Source organism: Hoplias malabaricus, chromosome 11 (assembly GCF_029633855.1).
Source record: "Hoplias malabaricus isolate fHopMal1 chromosome 11, fHopMal1.hap1, whole genome shotgun sequence".
Classification (NCBI taxonomy): Eukaryota; Metazoa; Chordata; class Actinopteri; order Characiformes; family Erythrinidae; genus Hoplias; species Hoplias malabaricus.
Window position 1 is genome coordinate 32,922,455 of NC_089810.1, and position 8,528 is coordinate 32,930,982.

Genomic DNA, 8,528 nt, shown 5'->3' on the forward strand with positions numbered 1-8,528 from the left:
AATTCAAATGAACAGAATTTGTCAAAATAGTCGCTAATAAAATGATAGTATATAGTATCATCAATGACAATATTTGTACATTCAAAGTATATGATATATGAAAATGTATTAGACAGGGTGGCAATAAGTAAATACATACTCATAGACTCATATGTATTAAGTATAACTTAATATAATTTAAAATACTTATTAGTAGTGATTTAGTACACATTAGTAGATCCAAACTAACATAATTTAAGTACACATTTTTCCACAAGGAAAAGCAATATCACGTTCATTGTCACATTTTAAAACGCTCCACGCGCTCTTTTTGTGGACCTGTCAGGACTATGAGCCGGCCAGTCCACCACCGGCACCTTTTTCCACTGCCAAGCCTCAATATTGTTCACAGAGTGTGGTTTTGCTTTTGGAAAATTTTAAAATAAGCTTGGATAACAAGCTGCATATCTTGTATATTGTAGTGTCACTAAGTTATCATTCTCATTTCAATTGTGTTACGATTGTCCCAGATACTTCAGTTCCCAGAGAAATCGATCATGTCACATCTCGACATGGTTAGTATAAATAAGGCTTCATTTGAGAAAGGTCTGGCTGCGAACCTGGCTCCACACTAGACAGGAAAAAAGTGACCTCCACTCCAGAAAGGAAACATGTGACCTCCTTAAGTTATAAATATGAATATAACTTTACAAGGGTTTAATTCTAATTGTAGCAATACAACTGGGCCCCATCCAGCTCTTCATTCCCTATATAGTGGATTACACAAGTCATACAATTATGCTATACATAAACTATATGTTCATATATAAATTTCAAAATCCCACATTTGCATAAATAAATTAGAAACCTATAATGCATTATTAACATCTAGATTCAGGCATTTTTTATTAATAAAAAGTAATAAAAAGGTGATTTGGAGTAAAACCCTTGTGTTTCTCTCATGCTTCATGGTGTTTTGACGTCTATTTTTTAAAGAGGTATTATGGCCCCCTACAGGACTGGCATGATTATGCAACCACTTTTGTATTCGAATGGATGGGGATATTTTCAGAAACAGGGAGGAAATTAATTTTTTTAAATATCTGGATAAGTTATTTTTTTACTTTTACTGAGCCAGGGCTGTGTACAAGCAGCAGACCTTTTTCCTGCACATAAACAGCCAAGAGAACTAGCAAATTGTGAGAAAACATTTGTTGAATTTAAAAAAACATTTTATTAAAATCGTAAACATCACTTCTTAAATCTTGACAGTTTTAAGGTAAAAAAATTTTGTGATGCATGAAACCAACGTTCCTGCCTTGCGCCTGAAGTGATTCAGAGTAGGTTCCAGACCCAGCGCAACCCAGAAGTCAAGTGATTTAGTGTAAAGGGAAATGTCTCCCTTTCTATGAAGTACTTTTGGGGATATGACACTTGGTCCTATGATGATGATAAAATCTATCATCAAATAGTGAGAGCTGAAGGTCTCCCTGAAAACAGGAATTACATCATGTTTTTCAGTAAATTGTTGAGCACTTCCTGAAGTGAGCTGGGTGTATTTGTGTAGCGTCAGCACTTAATCATGTCTAGACAGAGACCCCATTAGGAAGCAGCTAGAATAGAGCAATCTTTTGCAGACATATTGTTCTGCCTTTTCCATAGGCTTTTATATTTGTATGTGTATCTTCTCCATTGTTCATGCTCTGCACCTGGCTGGCTGACGTTTTATTTGACTGTTTCCAAGTACTCCATGTTGATCTTGGGTGTATTCCTTGACATTTTCTTGGTGTTAGATTTGATTTGTGTAATCACACCTGTCTTGCCACAATGAGTCTATTCATTTTAGTCCTGCTCACCCAACATCTACTGCTACAGGCCTTGTTATAGCTCCCCAGCCACCACCACCAGCCACAAGTTCATATGAATCCCAACCCTCCTCATGCTGTTCTATTAAACATTCATTAATTCATTTTCTGTAACCCCGTATCATGTTCAGGGTCATGGTGGGTCCGGAGCCTACCCGGAATCACTGGGCGGAAGGCGGTAACACTAACTGGAGGAGGCACCAGTCTTTCGCAGGGTCCATTAAAGATTATTTCTCACATGATCAGCAATATTGTGTTTGTGTCACTACAATAGACCATAAGAACAGATTTATGTGATGATTTTGTGAATCTGTATCAATTATTTCTGAATGGTTTTGATTATATTAAGATGAGGGCCCCCTTGTGAATCTTTTGTTCGTCACAAGGTTTCTTCCTCTGCTTTCCACCATCTCCTTTGACTTCTCATCTGTTTTGTTTGTTTGTTTGTTGCTTGTTTGGTTTCATGTTATTGACCTGTTGTCTACCGCTACAGCTACTGGACTTATGTAACACTGATTTGTGATGTCAGTTGTAAAAGCAATACACAAATACATTTTGATTTATTGATTGATTATTTTAATGTAGTGCTATAGTCTTTTTTCTGAGTTTTGGTTTTTAGATTCATCTGTGTTATAGAACCAAAACTTTCTGAAGCGATGAAAAGTTAAGACCAAATTCTGTAAAAAAAAAAATTCTTAGTGACACTTTGATTATCACTGCAGGCTAGTGTGTCATATTTGTTATGTTCTGACATAGTGTTATATTATGTATACAAATTACTGTAACCTATTACTGTAATTTAAAATTACATCATTCTCCTGCTCTCCTGTTATGAGTGCTGCAAAAGCATGAGATGGATTAGTTCTGTTCTTGGGGATAATATTGTACCCAAAGGTATGTGTGAGTTATGGTTTAAAAGATATAAAGCTGGGGATTTATGATTAAAATTTAGATTTTTGTTTGTTGTTAATTAAGTTTGTTGTTGAATAAAATGACAATTTTCATTTTTAATACTACGTTACACATTACACAAAAAGATTTAAAATTCTGTGCTTGTGATACCCTTTAAACCAGAACTCACACACACTTCTGGGTACAGTATTATGCCCAAGAACAGAACAAATCCATCTCATGCTTTTGCAGCACTCATAACAAATGCAGTGACCAATTAATTCTTCCTACTCGCCATTTTTATATTGCTGTTGTAATTCTGAGGCAGGTTCTTGGAAAAGACATATTCACAAAGTGCATTTCATTCCCACTCACAGTTCCTACACTCAAAGATCAGCTTACTAGAGTGGACTTCTCCCTGTCACACACCTGGAAGTCATCTCCTCATTAACCAGCATTTATACACCCGGACTTCTGTGCTCCCTGTTTTTTTACTCTATGCTCATTTTACTGATGATTTTGCTTTGCTCTTTTATTTATATTTATTTTTATTCAATTTCTACATTGCCTATTACTCCTCTGTCCTAGTATTTAAGACTTGGGACAAACATTGGTTGGAGAACAGAGTTTTGGATCCTCTGTTGTGGAAATAATTGGATCACAGCAGTGCCACAGGACATAAACAACGACATCAGCAGTGGCAATTTTCTCACGCCTCCTTTCTACCATATGACTGCTGAGCAGGCCACAAATACCCCCCCCCCCCCCCCCAAAGAGCATGTTTACTGAATAACAGTTCAGAAATTCATGGATGATGACATAGGTGACCCTTCAATGTTTGTGGTACAGCCTGCTGTGTTTGCCTGTGTAACGAGGAGGTGGATGTAGGTGCAACGATAAAACAAAACTAAACTAATACTAGACAGTGAAAGACACTTGTGAACAGTCACATGACACAAACAGGGGGGACGGTCAAGAGATCACACAAGGAGTCTCAAGCATGTTATTGCCTAAAACAAACACAAAGGTCATTGTGGGAAAAGAATAAGACAAAGCACAAGACAAGGAGGGCGGCACGGTGGCGCAGCAGGTAGTGTTGCAGTCACACAGCTCCAGGGGCCTGGAGGTTGTGGGTTTGATTCCCGCTCCGGGTGACTGTCTGTGAGGAGTTGGTGTGTTCTCCCCGTGGGTTTCCTCCGGGTGCTCCGGTTTCCTCCCACAGTCCAAAAACACATGTTGCAGGTGGATTGGCGACTCGAAAGTGTCCGTAGGTGTGAATGTGTGTGTGTGTGTCTGTGTTGCCCTGTGAAGGACTGGCGTCCCCTCCAGGGTGTATTCCCGCCTTGCGCCCGATGATTCCAGGTAGGCTCTGGACCCCCTGCGACCCTAAATTGGATAAGCGGGTACAGATAATGGATGGATGGATGGACAAGACAAGGATAGAAATCAAAGGGCCAATGTTTGACAGCCTGGTTCCAGCAATGAATTTATTTGTGTAGGATCCAGCTGCCTGTGTGATCCTGTTGACCTTCTCTAATTAAATAATTGAGAGTCGCGTAAATGCTCTTTCATCGCACGTAAACTTCCTGTACTTGTCTGAGTATGCAGCTGTCCTTGTGGTTAAGAGTGTTTCTCATTCTTTGATGGACAGCTCTTAAAATACCCAACATTTTTCAAGTCAAAATGAAACCAGTGGTTTAGTCACCAGTGGATTTCACCACAATATTTACACCCCGATAACAATGGATATTTGTCCCATATTTGGCCTTGAATGACTGTGTTGAATCAAGGCATCTGGCTGCCTCCTTTAATCAATTATGTTCAATAGTGTATTATCTTAGTGTACTTTCAGTGTATTTTGTCCTGTTATTTCATAACGAGCCCAAAACATCGCTAATACTTTGCCAATGTCTTGAAATTTTCAGCTCCACCTTAATTTCTGAAGGTATGAGTGTAGCATCTGCTAAACTCATACCTTCACATCACATCTGTGTTCCCTGGCAACCCATGCAGCAGTTCCTGGATATTTCATGAAACTGATTCAGCACAGATCTTTACTAAAGACCTCCACAACCTACAAAGCTGCTTCTACTCTCTACAAATCTCTACTGTTTGTAACATGTTTGACCCGAGGAGGATGGGTCCCCTGTGAGTCTTGGCTCTTTCCAAGGTTCCTTCCTCCAGCTTCAAAGGGAGATTTTCCTTGTCACTCTTGCCTTTGGCTTGCTCACATGGGGTTATTTATTTAAATTTTATTTCTCAATTTCTTTAAAGCTGCTTTGTGACACCATAAGACTATAAAACACAGGATGAAAATAATTTTGACTTGACTTCACTCTGAGAGTTCTTAAATTCAGACAAACAGATATAAGCATAAGTCCTGTGTTCAGTAGTTGAACTTTGTGTTATGTGCATTGTAGGTCATTAATCCAAACCACTCAAACCTGCATCTTTCAACTGAGATTTATGTGGTATAAACCATGGCCTAGATTGATAAGTAACTTCAAACAAACCCTTTATCAAAGAAACTAGAAATTTTGATATTATTTCATTAATTACATTTTATTATTGCAATGGTTCAATATTTTGAAAGTTCTACTGATTATTCATCCACCAAATCCTACAGTGAAGCTCAAGTAACATACTTGTGTCTTGTAAAAGGAGCTGATGTAGCTCAGTCCAAAACTGTATTATTAACAGCTGACATGTTTTATAAATAACTTTAAGATAAAAGTGTGGCAGTGTGAAAGTTATAGAATGAAATCTATTAATATGTGATAACAGATGTTTCCCAAAATAGGATATTTATTTTAGGGTCTCATTTTTACTGGAACCCTTGAGACTTTAAATGAAAAATGAAGACGACACCACAGGAAATCAATAAGAATGGACACCAAGAGCTTATGTCATTATTTTGTGTGGGCGATTGTACTTCCTGGCATTTGGAAATCTGGCATCTAGTTTGGGTTAAGGGGGCTGGAGCGAGGAAGGACACTGAAATAGTATTTCAGTGTTAGGAAGACAAAGATTCATTCATTCATTCATGTTCTGGGCCACTGTGGGGCCAGAGACACTTTGTTATTTTGTTGTTTGTTATTTTGATGTTTATTTATTTAAATAACAGGGACAGTACACATTAAGCAACATCATATTTTCATTATGTGAATGTGCCAGATTTAGCCGAATGGCTAATTTTCATCTGCAGTCCCTGGGCAGGTTGATGTTATAACAGAACAATCTCACAAAAAACACACACGTTTTATGTAATACAGCATAAAACATAATTAAACATCATGCTGACAAATCTGTGTGCTCAATAACCATGCCTTCAGACATTTGGAGAACAAACCAACAGCTGTCAACCTGATTAACAAAGCTAGACACAACTGCCTAGTTTATCCACCTTGTAGATGTGCTGGCTGTGACACAGTCGATCGGTGGACACAGGGTGCTGTCGGCTAGAGGTTTTTGGTGACACTGAAGGATTTTAAAATTCTAGCAGTACTGCTTTGTCTGATCCACTCAACCACCAGCACAACACACACTAACACACCAACATATCAGTGTCATTAAAGAGCAGGATGAAGTGATAAGAAAGTATGCAGAGAAAAAGTGGACTACAGTCTGTAAATATCCCATTTTTGTAATAATCCTATAGATACCCACATTTTCCAAATGTTTCAGACTTCCAACAGTGCACTCACTTTATAATCTCTAAAGAGAACCATATAATGAAAAGCAATGCTCAGGAGCAGCTGCACAAAAGCTTAAAATGTCAATGCTCAATGCCAAGTTTCAGCTAGAGGTTTATAAACCCCCATAACCTATAAGCTGAGCTCTATCACAGGAATGGTGATAAGTCTACTCAAAGAACCAGAGCATAGATTTATGGTGTGTGTTTGGAATCAGTGGTAAAACCAGTAAAATTAAGGGGTACACAGCTTTTTTTTTTAATTAAGGGGTACACAGCCACATTTAGTTCTGTGCATATGACCAATGATTTTGTTTTAGTAGCTGATTTTCCCACAGACACACTGGCCTTCCAAATCTGAGCCATCCTGGGAACAGCTCATGACAGGAAATTGCTTCCTGACTCAGAGTCTAAATTAAAAGTGACACTGCTGATTAGTGTGATAGGGATGGCATACACACAGTGTTCTGTTAAGAAACATACGAAAAGTATCCCTTTATTCTGTGAGTACCCTGGGTTGGCATCATCAGTGATCAGCTACTTTCCTGTTGGTTCTGGTACAGACCAAATATTTGCCTTTAGTTTCCCCACTGTTTCATGATATTTTGGCTCTTTGCACAGTGGAAAAATACGTACACAAAATGGTCATGTCTGACATGTAAGTGAAACTCGTTTATACATTTTGTGGTTCCAACAAGTCTTGCATTGTTTTTAAGAGTATCATCCTTCTTTTCTATAAAACTCCTGTTGTGAAAACTCTGACTGGGACTTGAATCAATTATGAGTGTTCTCTGATTTGATTGTGTTGGGCAGGTTTTATTATACACTACATACCTGAATAAGTTAGAAGAGCAATCTGTTGCCATAAAATTCTTAAGTTCATACTCATAACTCAACTCAGATATCAGAACTATGCACACACATTTACTTAAGTGTCAACAATTTAATTTAATGCTTAATACAACTCAAAAAAATACTATTAAGTACTATTACCTAATTTAACCATAAATTTATTCACTGTCTGTAATACTCACACCTATGGACACTCCTGCATGGCCAGTACAATGTTTGTACTGTGGGGGAACACACCAAACGCCTCAGGGCAGTGACCCAATGTGGGTCTTGAACCCACGACCCTAGAACTCTGGATCAATGTGACAGTGATGCTACCTGTTGCACCACCACCCCTTGCATTAAACCAAACACATGAACTGCTCCACATTCACTCAAAGCAGTGAACCCCAGACCATCTGCCTTCTTGGTTGAAAATAATTGAATTGTTTAATTGAGTGAAACATTTTAATATATTTGACATTAGAATCAGAGCGGCATGGTGGCGCAGCAGATAGAGTCGCAGTCACACAGCTCCAGGGACTTGGAGGTTGTGAGTTTAAGTCTCACTCCAGGTGATTGTCTGTGGAGAGTGTGGTGTGTTCTCCCTGTGTCTGCGTGGGATTCCTCCGGGTGACTGTCTGTGAGAAGTGTGGTGTGTTCTCCCTGTGTCTGCGTGGGATTCCTCTGGGTGACTGTCTGTGAGAAGTTTGGTGTGTTCTCCCTGTGTCTGCGTGGGTTTCCTCCGGGTGACTGTCTGTGAGAAGTGTGGTGTGTTCTCCCTGTGTCTGCGTGGGTTTCCTCCGGGTGACTGTCTGTGAGGAGCGTGGTGTGTTCTCCCTGTGTCTGCATGGGTGTCCTCCGGGTGACTGTCTGTGAGGAGCGTGGTGTGTTCTCCCTGTGTCTGCATGGGTTTCCTCCGGGTGACTGTCTGTGAGGAGGTGGACTGGTGACTTAAAAAGTGTCCATAGGTGTGAATGTGTGAGTGTGTGCCACCCTGTAAAGGGCTGGCGCCCCCACCAGTGATTCCGGGTAGGCTTTGGACCCACCACAACCCTGAATTGGAAAAGCTGTTACAGATAATGAATGAACGTAGAATAACCCAATCCAGTTAATTACTTTGAACATTAGGGTTTACAGTGTATCTTTTAGAACTTTTTAGGGAAAACAGGTTCTTAAGACACATTAGGAGAATGCGGTGTAGTTGAATCATATATATTTCCACCCACATGTTTGTGTGATTTCCATACGTTAGATTTTGAAATACAGCT